Genomic DNA, 16,911 nt, shown 5'->3' with positions numbered 1-16,911 from the left:
GAGTAAGCTTATGGAGTTAAACCGGAGGTTAGTAGGAGACAGAATATGGGTTGAGAAAAGGGAGTTCATGCTGAATGTATGTAGACTGATAAGTCTGAATGTAAATATGTGGAAATGGATAGAGTTGATGGGAACACATTATAACTTGTATAACCAACACTGCTGATTTATAAATGTGAGCATGGCTGTTAGGTGTAGGCTAGAGAGTTTTATGGTAATTGAAAAACAGCTGAAGGGTAATCTAAGGACTGTATAATATAGTGATTTCAGTGGTGGATGAGGATTGTGGTTAAATAATACAAATACAAGAATGTTCCTCTATTACAAGGTATTAGGAATAAGGAAATACATGGGAAAAATACTAACATAACTTACAGACTATAGTTAATGGTAATATTTTAATATTTTTGAAGCAAAGGCAAAGAAGGTACTATATCAAAGCTAAAGGTCAAAAAAGAATATGAGATATAGTTTTATGAGTTGTGAATATGATCAAGCTTTTTTTTCATTTTCTTAATTAACTAGGAGATCTTGGTCATGTCATTTAACCAATCTGTGCTCATTTATTCATCTTTCAGAACACTGGAGAAACAAATGAGTTTGTTTTTTGTATTAAATAAGATAAATGTGCTTGGAAGGATGTTTTAAAGTAATGCTTCCATAATTTGTTAACCTGCCTTTTGTCTATGATTTTATTTTTTGAAGTTGAAATAAAGTTTTCAAAAAAAGCTACTATTAATTAATTATATAATTATAAGGGTGTCATAAGATTAAATGGCACATGGTCATTCTCATTTATTAATTTGACAAATTTTTTTGAGTTTCTTTTCTGTATCAGGTACTGCTCTTGGAAATAGTGATTTAATGATGGTAAAACATGAAAATCTCTCAAAAAAACTCACACAAAGAAAACTGCAGACTTTTTCACTGGAAAATTTTGTAATATTTTATCAAATCCATCTAAGGACTTTTTCACTGGAAAATTTTGTTAATATTTTATCAAATTCATTTAAGGAGGAAATAAACCTTTCTTACAAAGACTCAGAAAACAGAGGAGGAACCACTTCTTTACATGCTTTACTAGTTCAGAATAATCCAGATACAAAGAAATTTTACTATGGCAAAATTTTATCACAGCATCACATCCTACAGAGAAATCTTTCATGAAAGCAAGAGTCAATAGAGGTGGCAAACTTCATTGCTGTCTTATTTTAAAAAATTGCTACAGCCATTCAACCTTCAGCAGCTCCCAACCTGATCAGTCAGCAGCTATAATCATCAAGGCAAGACTCTCCACCAGCAAAAGATTATAACTTACTGAAGGCCCAGACGATGGTTAGCATTTTTAAGCAATAAAGTATTTTTAATTAAGCTATGTGCATTGATTTTAAGACATAGTGTTATTGCATACTCAGTAGACTACAGCTTAGTGTAACATAATTTTGAATTTTAAATTTGCTGGTAACCAAAAAATTTCTATGACTTGCCTTATTGCCATTTTCTCTTTATTGTGGTATTAAGATACAGCAATATCTCTGAAGTATGCCTATATAGACATATATTATGTGCTTGTTTGAGGTACCGGGGGCTGGGATCGAACCCAGGACCTTGTATATGGGAAGCAGGTACTCAACCCCTGAGCCATGCAGGCTTCCCTGAGTTGGTTTTTTCATTTGTTTGTTTGTTGTTTGTTTTGTTTTTAGGAGGCACCAGGAAGCTTGTGCTCAACTGCTTGAACTACATTTGCTCCCCGGCATGTATTTGACCTTATTGACATGATTGACATTATCGACAACTTTTCTGGATGCAGAATTCTTTGACATGATTGACAACTTTTCTGGATGCAGAATTCTATTTTTTAAATCTTTTCTTCTGTAAACATTCATGACCTTGACCATGTGTCATAGCACCAGTATTGATGCTGAGGACAAGGAAAATGATGGTAAAAGTTAGAGTTTCATCAATTCTCACCATGCCCAGGCATTTTTAGAGTAATTTATATATTAACAAATTTTACCTTGATAGCACTGCTAGGATAATAATATTATTCCAAAATTGTAGATGAGGAAACTGAATCATATAAAGGGTAAGTAACTTGACTAAGGTCTCATAACTAGTTAGATGCAGGATGCTTTAACCTCAGGCATCCTGGCTCCAGAGCTCATATTCTTACATACTTTATTCTACTACCTCTTCCATTCCCACTCCTTTGTAGCTAAACTCTCTTTTCACCTTAGCAGATTTTAGATGTTTCCCTTTATCTTTAGAATTTTGAAATTTTATCAGGTCAGGATATGTGGGTTTCTTTCTTTCTTTGTTAGACTTGCTTTGTTCTAGGAGAACCTTGTGAATTTAAGGACTGATTTATTTCTTTAACTCTGGGCTGGTCTTCCTAAATTATATTTTCTCAGGAAAAAATTTTTTTGATTATTTTTATCAGCCATCTGGTATCCCAGTTCTTTCTGGATTTCCTGTTAAATGGATTTTATAAATGCTTTTTATAAATTCTTCATGTTTACATTGCTTTTAACCTCATTGCCATTCCCTCTGTATTCTGGATGATTTATGGGCTCTATCTGTAAGCTTTCAAACTGGAATTATATTTTATGTGATTATACTTTTAATTTTTAAGAGCACTTCTTGTTCTTTGCAATAATAGCATGTTCTTGTTTCATAGATGTCATTTCCTTTTTATTCTAATTACGTCATCCACTCTTTGTCCTCTGAATCATCTGTTTTCTCAAGAGACAGATGATATGTAGCTTATTTATTAATTTTATTTCTCTTCATTTCTGCTATTTATTTTCAAAAAAAATATTGAAAATATTTTTCAATATTTTGCTGATCTTTACCTGTACATACTTTTAAAAAAAAATCCTGTGTTTAGTGAAAATTCTGAGTAGGCCTACACAAACCTGTTTCTCCCTTATATGGGAGTGAAGGTTACTAATGGGCTCTTAAGTGTCTGGGGTGGAAACTGACAGGGAAGCTTTCCTGTAGAGTATATGTTCAGAAAGAAAAAAAAAGAGGGCTATGGAAAAAGCAATTCTTGTGTTTATTTGTTATTTAACATAGAAATTAGATTATATAGTGGATTTGTTAATTGATTTATCGATATATATAATGGAAATCTATGCACCCTGAAATAAACTCAATTTTAAAAATTTTATTTTTAACATTAAAAAAGCAAAGGGAGGAGAAATCTATATCATCATTTAAAAATACCCAAATAATTAATACATCTAAACGTCACAAAAATGCAGAAAGCCAGACCTTATCTGTCTCTATATAATAGACTTTTTTCATTTTTAAAATATTTTGTTGAATTATATCATTCAGACCTGAGTATACAGAAACAATAAGTTCAAAGTAAAAGTTGTAAACTTACAAAACAAACACCCATAGTATCATACAGAGCTCCCATACATCACCCCACCACCAATACTTTGGCATTGTTGTGAAACATTTGTTGCAAATTATGAATAACATCATCAAAACATTGCTACTAACTATAGTCCATATCTTACATTTGGTGTATTTTCCCCCAACCCAGCCAATTGTTAGCACCCTATATTAGTATTATATATTTGTTATATTTCATGAGAGAACATTCTCATATTTGTTCTGTTAACCACAGTCTATCTTCCACCACAAGATTCCCTGTGATATACATACAGTTCCATGCCTTGTACAATCCATTCAAACTGCACTTTCAGGAAGCAGACTTGGCTCAACGGATAGAGTGTCTACCTACCACATGGGAGGTCCGCACTTACTTTCCTTCCCAGGAATGGCGCCGCACACACGGAGAGCTGATGCAGCAAGATGACGCAACAAAACGACACAGATTCTGGGTGCCACTGAGACAGAACACACAGTGAATGGACACAAAGAGCAGACAACTGGGGGGGGGGGCCACAGGAAGGGGAGAGAAATGAATTTTTAAAAAGATACTACAAGAAAGGAAAATTGCACAACAATATCTCTAATGAATATAGATGCAAAAATCTTTGATGAAATACTTACAAACCACATCCAAAAGCACATTGAAAGAAATTATACACTACGATCAAGTGAATTTTATCCCAGGTATGCAAGGGTGGTTCAACACAAGAAAATAAATTAGAGTGTTAAAGCACATATATAAATTGAAGAAAAATCACATTGTCTCTCAATTGATGCAGAAAAGGCATTTGACAAAATACAGCACCTTTTCAAGATAAAAATACTCCAAAAGACAGGAATAGAAGGAAGCTTTCTCAATATGGTAAAGAGCATATATGAAAAAACCTACAGCTAGCGTTCTACTCAATGGTGAAAGACAGAGTTTTCTGTCTGAGACCAGGAACAAGATAAGGATGCCCACTGTCACCGTTGTTATTCAATATTGTGCTAGAAGTTCTAGCTAGAGCAATTAGACTAGGTAAAGAACTAAAAGGCGCCCAAATAGGGAAAAAGTAAAACTTGCACTATGTGCTAATGATATGACCCTATATCTAGAAAATCCTTAAAAATCTACAACAAAGCTACTAGAACTACTAGATGAGCTCAGCAAAGTAGCAGGATACAAGGGTAACAAGCAAAAATTAATATCCTTTCTATATACTACTGATGTGCAATCTGAGGAGGTAATCAGAAAAAAATTTTGTGTATAATTGCAACTAAAACAATCAAATGTTTATGAATAAACCTAACCAAGGACATAAAGGAACTGTATTCAGAAAACTACAAAATATTACGAAGAAACTGAAGAAGACTTAAATAAATGGAAGGACATTCTGTGTTCATGGATTGGAAGACTAAATATCATTAAGATGTCAATCCTGGGAAGCGGACCTGGCCCAGTGGTTAGGGCATCCGTCTACCAAATGGGAGGTATGCAGTTCAAACCCTGGGCCTCCTTGACCTGTGTGGAGCTGGCCCATGTGCAGCGCTGATGCGCACAAGGATTGCTGTGCCATGCAGGGGTGTCCCTCACGTACAGGAGCCCCACGCACAAGGAGTGCACCCCATAAGGAGAGCCGCCCAGTGTGAAAGAAAGTTCAGCCTGCCTAAGAATGGTGCCGCACACACGGAGAGCTGACACAACAAGATGACGCAACAAAAAGAAATACAGATTCCCGTGCTGATGCCAGCAACAGAAGCGGACAAAGAAGAAGACGCAGCAAATAGACACAGAGAACAGACAGAGGGAGGGGGGAGGGGAGAAAAATAAACAAATAAATCTTAAAAAAAAAAAGATGTCAATCCTACCAAAATAGATTTACAGATTCAAGTCAATCCCAACAAAAGTATTAACAGCCTTTTCTGCAGAAGTGGAAAACCCAATTATCAAATATATTTGGAAGGATAAGGGGTTCCAAATAGCAAAAAAAAAAGTCTTAAAAAAGGAGAACAGAGTTGGAGGATTCTCACTTCCTGACTTTAAAGAATATTACTTAGCTACAGAGGTAAAAACAGCATGGTACTGGCATAAAGACAAACTGACCAATGGAAATGAATCGAGAACTCAAAATAGACATTCACATCTTGTCAAATGATTTTTGACAAGGCTTTCAATTCCTCCCAGCTCAGCCAGAACAGTATAATCAACAAATGTTGCTGGGAAAACTGGATACACATATCCAAAAGAAAGAAAGAGGACCTCATACCTCATATAAAAAATTAACTTAAAATGGAAAAAGGACCTAAATATAAAAGCAACAACCATAAAATTCCTAGAAGAAAACGTAGGAAAGCATCTTCAAGATCTTGTGGTAGGTGGTAGTTTCTAAAGCACAAGAAAAAAATAGGTAATTGGGACCTCCTCAAAATTAAACACTTTTGCATCTCAGAGGACTTTATCAAAAAGGTGAAAAGGCAGTCAACTCAAGGGGAGAAAATATTTGGCAATCACATACCCAAGAACGGTTTAATATCTATGATATATAAAGAGATCATACAACTCTACAATAAAAAGATAAACTACCAGTTAAAAAAAATAGGCAAAGGACTTGAACAGACAATTGTCCAAAGAAGAAATACAAATGGCAAAGAAACACATGAAAAAATGTTCAACATCGCTAGTGATTAAGGAAATGCAAATCGAAATTACAATGAGACAACATTTCACACCTATTAGACTGGCACTATTAAAATATCGGAAAACTATGAGTGTTGGAGAGGATGTGGAGAGATGGCAATGCTTATTCACTACTGATGGGAATGTAGAATGACACAACCACTGCTGAGGACTGTTCAGCATTTCCTAAGGAAGCTGAATACAGGCTTGCCATGTGTACCAGCAATACCATTACTAGGTATATATCCAGAAGAATTGAGAGCAGCAACATGAATAGACATCTGCACACTGATGGGCATTATTCACTATTGCCAAAAGTTGGAAACTACCCAGGTGTTCATCAACTGATGAACTGATAAACAAATCATAGTATGCACACAATGAATATCATGCAGCAGTAAGAAGAAATAAAGACGTGAAATATTTGACAACATGGATGAACCTAGAGGACATTACGCTGCATGAGGCAAGCCAGACCTATCCACCAATTGCAATATGACTACTTTATTTGGATCCTGATTGAAGTTTTTTTACAAAAGGGAAAAATTTAGATATTGGGGCAGTGATGTGTGGTTGTCTGTCAAAATTCATTTGCCTCCTTCCATAAGTTAGAGCTATCATTGAGAAGTAGCTATCTGGCCACTGGATAGATTTCTCAGCCCATTCTGCCTTTAGAAGTGGCCATGCAAAAAGTTCTTACCAACTGACTGTGAATGGAAGTGATTGCAGGACTTTTGAGAAGTAGGTATGCCTTCTCTATTCCTATTTTCCTTCCAAAGAGCAGGGCAAAAAAAAAAAAAAAAAAATTAAGATGACAGGGGATGTGCAGCAAGCACTCATTATCTCCACCTCTTACCCTTCAAATTCCTAAAGTTGATAGTTGTGGTCTACCTTTCTACCAGAATCTGCCCTGAACTGCTTTCCCAAACATCCCCAATGATGATCTGTCATTTGACAAATCCAAACAATGCCGTTTATTCCCTGACCACTGACTTTTGAACATATCTGACATTATGTACCAGTCTCTATTATTTCAGCTATGCTATTCTCTTCCAAATCTACTCTTCTTACATTGCCAATCAGTATTAGCAACACTGTCACGTACTTCTTACCACTCAAATAACAAACCTGGGAAGTCATTGTTAATTCCTCATTTCCCTCAATACTCACTGAATTCCAACTCCTGAGATGTTTAAATTCTATATTCTCTTCTCTATCATATCTTCCACCACATAGAACAAGCTTCTTATTTCTTGTGTGTTTACTGAAATAGCCTACTCACTTCCTGACTCTAGCCTGTCATCTCCATTCCACTTTCAATTCTATTCTCTGGGTCGTTTCTCTAACATGTCACCCTGATCATGTCACTACCTGGCTTAAAATCCATTAACATTTCTTCATTGCTTACAGATTAGAGCTGCCTATTAGTATTTCTTCTATTTTTAAATTTCCCAAACACTATAGTTTAGTGGTGACAAGCAAGTATTTTCATTCAGACAACATAGTTAATACTACTTTCACCCCATATTAGCTTCAATATATGGGATAATTTAGTTAGCTAAACCTCAATTGTTCACTTTTAAAATAAAGGTTATAATACCTAACTCACAAAGTTGTTAAAGGACTAAATGAGTTAAATTTTGTAAAATAGCTAATACAAGGTATTATTATTATTATTATTTGGGGGAAACACAAAAGGTCATAAATGAAGCACTAGGAAGCATATTCTTCTCCGAGCTATGAGACACATGCAAGTATTAAAAGCCTTGTCTTGAGTTGCTACAGTATTGTCAAGCCAATTAATAGCATTCAAGCATCATATTTTCTAGGCTTCATTTCTAGGCATTCATGGAATATGTGTTTACTGAAGACTTACTACATGGCAGGCACTTTTTTGTACACAGATGATAGAATAGTAAACAAAATATGAAAATCGCTTGCCTCATAGAGCTTACATTCTAGTGGAGAATGGAAACAATAACAAGGTAAGTCAAAAGTCCATTGTACTAGATAACAATAAGCTAGAAGAGAAAAATATCCACAGGGAAATAGGGATAAAACATCGATGGAGAAAGAAGGTTAAATTTTAGATAGGACAGACAAGAAAGCCTCCATTTAAGATGGTGACCTGAAGAGGGAACCAGCCCCTCAAGTATTTGGGAAAACACATGCCTGGCCAAGGGACAGGAAAGCCCTGAATTGAGAGTGAGTGCAGAGGGCTTCCTGACATTTTGCTTGTGAAGGAAATACAATATTGGGTACTTCCCCATCTCCAAAAGTTAAAACAAAATTAAGTCAAGATAGTTTCAAATTGTAAAGTTCATTCTATCACATATTTATCTAGGTTTCAGCAATTGTTAGTACAATATTCAAATTTCAAATGATAAATAAATCCAATGTTAATAAATGAACATGCGGTACCTATGAAAAAGTAATTACCTATAAATGTTGCAAATAATCTGTTTAGCTTTTCTCTAACAAAAAGTCTCATTGATTAAGAGACAATGATCTCAAATGAAACTACAGCCCAAGTTACAGAAATCAGATGACCACCCAAAGTCTGTGATATTTCTGCCACAGGCTTTTTCAACACCTGTTGATCAGTCAATCATACGAAACCTTGGGAGCTGAAGATATGCCAGCTCTGTGGAAATTCTTTCCCAAAATAGCAATAGCTGAGTGAATTGCTTGGCTGACAGAAATAGACAACGGTGGGACCTCAGGATTTTGTGTGGCAGAGCAACTGTCTCAATAGCTGGCATTTTCTCAATGTTTAAATCTTTATTTGGTCCAACAGCTGATTTCCTCCTTTGTCATATTCTTCCTTGCTTTCTGTTTTCCCAGGGAGTGAAAATCATATCCTTCCACTTTAGACTTTCTTCAGTAAGCAGCTTCTGAAATAATTATACAGCTGTCTATAGTTGTCTGGCAGCAGCCACTCCAATTGCAAGCTTGATATTTCCTTCTCTAGTATCTTCATGAGGCATCTAAACGGCTAACTTTAAGAGAAACAAAAGGTTATTCGTTTTGATTAAAGTCTAATAAGTCTCAGAGCCATTTTAAAAAATCCAATTACCTTAGTAAAATTCGATCTTCTACTCTATTAGAGGGAAAAAAGTCTTGTGGAGTTTAGTGAAGCCTTCATTATTTTTAAAAAATACTGAACCAACTCAATTTAAAGCACTGAAATTTCAGTCATGCAAACATTCTTAAGTTTTTGTTTTCCTTCTTGTTTCCCTTTGCATAATAAAATCAGTTTTCCCCATGCTATTTGTAGAGACAAATCTTTATATAGCTATTTTAAAATTACAAGTTCACTAAACTATATCATAAATTGAATGTTTAGTTTGTTCCAGTTTTTTTGTTATTATAAATAATGTTGGACTGAACATTTTATGTAAAGCTTTTTCTGTATTTGGAATTACATCCTCAGAGTAGTTGTTAGGACAGAGTGGGTCAAAGGATGTGATATTTTAACCTTAGTCACATGAAAATGAATGTTTTACATGCAGAATATGGTCTACTTGTAAATGGATCTGATGATTTGCAAATCAGCAGACAAAAGCTGACATGCAGTAAAGGAAAATATTTAAAATCAATGAAGTTTTTTTTAAAATGTCCAAATTGAAACATACTAAATTCAAACTTTCTGTAATTGATTGTTCTCAATTTAATACCCAAAGGTACTAAATGTAAAAATGATACTCTCTACTAGTTTGATCAATCAAAATAGGTTTTTAAAAGTTTCAAATGACTTTTTATTTGGTGGATAATTTTTTTTTAAGGTGTTCACTTTTATTGAACTGGTCTCAGGTCAATGTAGAGGTAAGCACTGGCTGCCTTGCAACCCAACCAATTCCCAAGGAGACCAAAGGCTTCACACATCTGAAGTTAGGGAACATAAAGGGGACCACCGATGGCTGATCATAAAAAAATAAAAAATAGAAGAACAAGTATCAAGGCGGAAGATTTAAAAAAAAAAAAAATGAACAACCGAAAAGCACACACAAGCACTGCTATCACCCGCCAGTGTGTGGACATCGTTGAGGCCGTAGGGAGAAGCAAGCAGCTTTGGGGAAGGCAAGGAACGTCTTGTAACAAAGCATCTCGAGAGGATGAGAACAATGGACAATTAACGTCCTCGGCCATGTTTGTAGAACTTTGGAGGATGCTTGCTGCAATGGATTGCTGTCATCCTCACCGTTCTAATTTTTAAATCCTGAGTCAAGAGCCAAAAACAAACAAACAAACAACAAAAAAAACAAAAGAACAACCAAATAAAGCCATGCCAACCTCATATTGTTTTCTGCGCAAGTTTGGTTTTGTCAATAAAGGGTGTAACCCAACTAAGTAACAGTCCTCCTAGAAGCCTTTGTGGGGGACGATGGAGAGGCAGGACTTGGACTGGACTGGCTGATCCACATCACATGGACAGTGGAGCCGCAGATCCAGGAGGAGTACATGCGCTCAGGGGAGGGCGGCGGGGACACGATCTTGAACTTCACGGTGCTGGGAGCCAGCGCTGTCATCTCCCCCTGCGTCCTCTCGGCGATGCGGGGCACATGCGGGTCCCACCACACAGCACCGTGTTGGCGTAGAGGTCCTGACGGATGTCACAGGATTTCATGCCCAGAAGGGAGGACTGGAGGAGGGCCTGGGGCAGCGGAAGCGCTCGTTGCCAACGGTGATGCCCTGCCCCTTAGGCAGCTCGCAGCTCTCCAGGGAGGAGGACGCGGCGGTGGCCATCTCCTGCTCCAAGTCCAGAGCTGTTGCTTGATGTCGTGCACCATCTCCTGCTCCGCCGTGATGGTGACGCTGTAGCCGCGCTGGGTGAGATCTTCCTGAGGTAAGTCCTCGCGGGCCAGGTCCAGACGCAGGATGGCGTGGGGGAGCGCGTAGGCCTCGTGAATGGGCACGGGGTGGAGGACCCCATCGCCAGAGTCCATGACGAGGCCCGTGGTGGGCCAGTGGCATCGAGGGACAGCACGGCCTGGATGGCCACGTACGTGCCCGGGGTGTTGAAGTCTCGAACGTGATCTGCGTAATCTTCTCACGGTTCGTCTTGGGGCTCAGGGGCGCATGGGCCAGCACGGCAGGGGCCACGCGCAACTTGTGGCAGAAGGTGCGGTGCCACATCTGCTCCGCGTCTTCCCAGTTGATGACGATGCCGGGCTCGAATGGGTGCTTGGGTGTCAGGATGCACCTCTGGCTCTGGGCCTCGACACCCACGTAGGAGTCCCCTGGCCCAGGCCCCCCCATCACACCCGGGCGCCCCACGATGAACCGGAACACCGCCTGGGGCGCGTCTTCACCGGGAAGCTGGCCTTGCCGGTGCTGGAGCCGATGTCGAGGGAGGTTATTTTTAATAATCTTCATTATTTTTATTGTAATTTAATGCAATACATACAAATTTCAATTTAAAAATGAAAACAAAAGTATTGAAACTTTCCTTTAAACTTATCTTCCAAATAAATAACTAGTATGTAATTTGCTTGTTTCACTTGGTGTATTTGAGATCTTTTCTATATCACTTCTTGTTATATATGCAAGAGAAAGCACATTTTATAATAATAGAAATATATATAGAAATATGTATTTATAATTATGCTTAAATTCCATAAACCTGCTTTTTCTTTTGACCTACTGATATTTATTCGTAAATGTAAAGCACATTTATAATAATATAAATTATTAATATTAATAAAGAAAAGCATGAGGAATAAAAATAACAGGATAATCTGTTATTTTTAAGATTAACAATACAACATATATGTAAGAGTAAAGACTCCCAGCCAACCCTACTCATATCCCTGTCAGAATGCATTTTCTCTGCCATAAAAACCACTGTTACCTTCCAGAAAGAAAAAAAAAATGTTAAAATTTTAATTCCCATATCAGGAAAGAGAGAGATAAATGATTCATTAGATGTTTAGGTAGATAATAGATGACAGATAGATTGATAGACAGATAGGTAGATAGAAGATAGAATGATTTTGTATGTACCTGCATATATATGATCATGCTATACACACTATTGTGTATTCTGCTTTCACCATAAATTGCTCTTGACCATATTCCCATAACTGCATAGATGTATTCACTCATTCTACTCTATTATTTTTTTCCAATTTTTGTGAACCAAAAGAACTTGTAATATATATTGCTGAATGAAGTGAAATAATCTACTTTTTTAAACTGACATGAGGGGCAGGGCAGCGGAATTAAAGATGGCCAAGAAATTGACCTAAATGCATGGAATGATTTCATATATGATACCATTTCAGTGCACTCTTCTTCTCATACAAAACTTAGAAATGTCCTTCCATTTGACCATATTCCATCCTTGCTGTTCCTCTGTAATGGATCTTTTAGTACTATAGCACTCTTGAAGAGCTACTCCTATACTGTCACTACTCCTTTTCTCACAATCTTCCTGGATATTGTACCATGCTGATTCCCAAGATAAACGACAGTATCCATTTTTCTAGTTCCACTCACCAAAAAAATGGTGTTTTAATTGGCATTATGTAACATTTATAGATTATTTTTGTGGACAATTGATTACATTATGTAAAAACAGGGTGTGGCATTCCACATATTAAATTATTCTACTTCCTCTGTTCCTCAACACAGGTTAAGACCTGCCTATTAGTTGTTAGTTTTCCTTGGTGTTTTATTCATTATTTCTATGTATTACATCATATATGTGAATATTGTAAAATGTGTATACGTGCACCTCAATACACATAACAACATTTAAAGACAGAGCTCTTGTCTTCCCATCCTCCATTGAAAGTGGATGTTAAATTTTGTCTGAAGACTATTTAATAATCTGTGGAGATGGCTTTTCTCCTTTGACCTACTAACATGGTGAATTAATTACTAGATGTTTGGATGTTAAACAATCTTTTATAACTTAGATAAAAACTCAATCATGGTATACTTTTTTTTAAAAAAAGGTTTATTTTATTATTATTATTTTTATTTCTCTCCCTTCCCCTTCCCCCCCAGTTGTCTGCTCTCCGTGTCCATTCGCTGTGTGTTTTTCTGTGATCACTTCTATCCTTATCAGTGGCACCAGGAATCTATGTTTCTTTTTGTTGTGTCATCTTGTCTCAGCTCTCCGTGTGTGCAGCGCCATTCTTGGGCAGGCTGCACTTTCTTTCGTGCTGGGCGGCTCTCCTTACAGAGCTCACTCCTTGCTCGTGGGGCTCCCCTATGCAGGGACACCCCTGCGTGGCAGGGCACTTCTTGTGTGCATCAGCACTGCACATGGGCCAGCTCCACACGGGTCAAGGAGGCCCGGGGTTTGAACCGCGGACCTCCCGTGTGGCAGGTGGATGCTCTATCCAAGTCTGCTTCCATACTTTTCTTTTAATATGCTATTAATTTCTATTTACTAATAATTTTCCCATATGTTATAATAATGTTCATAACACTAGTATATATTTTCCTTTCTTTATTCAACTTGATATCTATGTTAGTCTGCCTTTGCAAAGAAAAATTAAACTAATTATGCTTTAATTCAATAAACCTGCTTTTGAAATTAATGTTACTTGTTTTTAAGCCCTGAATAAAATTTTTCCCTGCATTTGGGTCCTATTAGCCAGTTTGTTAATGAGACTATCTCTAACTAAAAGTATTAATACCTAACTGTGCCCCAATAACTATATATAAGCGTTGATCATGGACTCTATTCTCAGACAATTTCAACTCCACTTTTATTGTGATAGCATTGCTTTTCCCCGCTCGTTTCTGTGCACATCCACAAATGGGAAGACATGCCAAGAAAGAGAAGCATATAACCAAAGACCACCCATTGTCTTGAACTAGATATGTGTGATAAATTTTACCACAGTTCATAAAATTTTACTCATAAAGAACAAATCTAGAGTTTACTGCTATTTACAGAAGGACATAACCAGTTTAAACAAACAAGTCTTTGGATCATACCTGATTCTGTGATATATATCCAAACCAGATACAAAGCAGAAGGAGGAAGTAAAAAGACTGGTCATGGTTTGAAGAACACGGTAAGAAGGACCCACAGATGGTGGTGGGCCAATAAGTGACTTAGTAGTACAACTCCACCAACATTGTGTGCCTCCATTTTTCATTTGTTACTTGATCATATTTCTCAATTACTGCTTTATTTGCTGTCCTATGTTCCCTGTTTTCTGGTAGAGTGTTCCGGGAGTAAAGGAGGAAATAAAATGTGTGTTCAGAAAAAGAGTTACTTTTCTCAAGTAGTCCAGCTCCTTAAGACACAGGGGATTTTTACAGGTTCCTGGGCGACCAAGAAGGCAGTTCAAAGAAGGCTGAATGAGCAGGACTGCAGAGCTCCTTTTTACTCCCCCTTCCATTAAAGAAGCTTTGATGACCTTTGTTTGGCCTAAAGGGTATCTAAAGAACTAGAGTTTGCTTCTTCTAAAAAGAAATTTTTAAAGCAGTGTGCAAAAACATGCAATATCTTGGATTGACCTGAAACTGTAGGGCAGACTGATAGATGATAGGAAAATAGAGCATTCTATAACCTACAAGTTCTAGAGAAGAAGAAATATCAGTGTAGTTCCTGAGTGAGAGGTCTAGAGGATGAGAGTTTACAGTTAAATAATTGCATGTTTGGATTGGCAACTTTGAAAACAGAGCATGCCCAAGTGTGGCTGTGGGACAGAGGGGCTGGATGGAACAGAGGTGTGGTAACCAACCTCAAGATGACCACCAACAACTCTCACCTACTGGTGCTCATGTTTCTGAGTTGCCCTTTCCACACTGAATAGAGCTGACTTCTATAACCATAGGATACTGCAAAAAAAGATACAGTATGACCTCCAAGACAAGGTCATAGAAGACATCATGGCTTGTACCATGCTCTTTATTGCATCACTTACGCCATTAGAAATACATCTGCCATGTTGTGGGGAAGCTCAAGCAATGATCTGGAGAATCTACAAGGCAAAGAAATGAGGCTTCCTGCCAACAACAGCACTAACTTTCCAGGTGCAAGAGTGAGCTTCCTTGGGAGCATATCCTCCAGTCCCAGTCATGTTTACAGATGGGTGATGACTTGGGCAACATCTTGACTGCAATCTCATGATACACTGTTCTAGCCTGACCTAGCTTAGACACTACTGGATTCTGGACACATAGAAATTATGTGAAATAATAAGTGTTCATTGTTTTAAACACTAATTTTTGCAGTAACATGTTATACAACAGTAGGTACACTAAAAGGTGATTTCGGCAGTAGAGCGGGTTCATTTGTGTTAGTGAGAATAGAAATAGATATGAAAATCATTAGAGATAAGAAGCTCAAAAAACCATTATGTAAGGGAAGGGAATAAATAGTAAAATGCATACTAGAGTCCCCAGGATAATGAGAAGACTTAGGGTAAAGAAGAGAACCAACTGCTCCACTGGATCCAAAGTCTTGATTGAATTAAGGTTGGTAGAGGATGGTCAGCTGAAATGCCAGCACTTCAAAAAACCAGGAATTTTTTATAAGACGAATGAGAAGCAATCATCTAGAAGCTGCACTGGAATCTAATGACTGGGCCACAAACCTCACATACCAACTTCAGAGCAGATGGAAATGGGTTCTGGTGATAAATGTGAAAGTTCATGACAACTATTATTGTCCCCATTCTTTATCAACCAATCAAACTGTGTTATAATAAGTGAAGAGCCTTGGCCAAACTAAACCGATACAAACTTTCAGGGAAAAGAGCATTTGTTTTTCAGATTCTCATATGATGTCTTAAAAGCAAGCATGATTTTCACCACTACACATTATCCAAGAAACATCACATTTCTTTATCTTTTTTAATGAAATCATATCCTGTTCTAAGACCACTCAGGGCCAGAGCTCTTTTTTCTTTGTTCTTCTTGAGACTTATTCCCTTCCCTGGAATCCAACCATGATTTAGGGACGAGACAGTCCAGGGAAATGGGCTGGAGGCCTCCCTCTGAGCAGTGGTCTGACACGACCACATGAGAATCACCGTTCTCACCCAGGGTCAGGGAGAAGGTGAAGATACCACCTCTTTCACAGCAATTCCCACAGCCGTGGTGCCCGTGCTCAGTGCCCAGGTGTCTATGGCAAGATCCAGCTCAGCCTGGGCTCTTGGTCCATCTGGCGTGAGCTCCTGGCCAGTCACAGAACCCACCACCCCTATCCTCCCAGGCTCTGAGAACCCAACTCTCTTCAGGTCTGGGATCAGCTGGAGGTGCCTTGCTCCCCTAAAAGCTCCCATCCCCAGCTCCCTGCAGATAATCCATCAGGAGTAGTCCCATCCTACGTACAAATCAACGTCAGTCGAGGGGGTACAACACCTTCAACTTTTAACTTCTTTAATTCTGTGAAAAATTGTGAATTTCCCCTAGTACATAGGAACCCTAAACATAATAAAACTTGGCTATAGTGCTAGGGAGGAGGAACGGGAAACTTGTATTTGTATTAAATGTGAATGACTCCACAGCACCCAAGAAGAAATGAGTCACTGACTAATCCGTAGCTCATTGTAATTATTTTTGTTATTCTGTGCAGTGAACATTTATTGAATTCTATGCCCCTCTTCTATCTTTCTAAGAACTACAAGAATATTTACTTTTCTGTTAATGTTTTAATAAGAAAAAAATATTAGCATGAGTCTGCATTACCTCAGCTCATACAATGAAGTGGGGTTGTAAAGTTAACCAGGGATTTGCAAAATTTATTATCAGGGTGTGATCAAGTCTAGAGGGAAAAAAACTGGTTACTCCTGCATAAGTAACTATTCATACAAAAATAAAACCTTTTAAAACATTAAGATGGAGGTAGATTAATGTAGTTCAGTGCTGTTAAGAATAAA

General features: G+C 37.7%; 1 pseudogene; it reads right to left on the bottom strand.

The window, feature by feature from the left end:
* Positions 1-10,407: 10,407 nt before the first annotated feature.
* LOC101439695 (actin, cytoplasmic 1-like) lies at positions 10,408-11,437 on the bottom strand (annotated as a pseudogene).
* Positions 11,438-16,911: the final 5,474 nt, after the last annotated feature.

Source organism: Dasypus novemcinctus, chromosome 1 (assembly GCF_030445035.2).
Source record: "Dasypus novemcinctus isolate mDasNov1 chromosome 1, mDasNov1.1.hap2, whole genome shotgun sequence".
NCBI lineage: Eukaryota > Metazoa > Chordata > Mammalia > Cingulata > Dasypodidae > Dasypus > Dasypus novemcinctus.
Note: the sequence above shows the minus strand (reverse complement) of the source record. Positions and strands in the feature narration are given on the sequence as shown.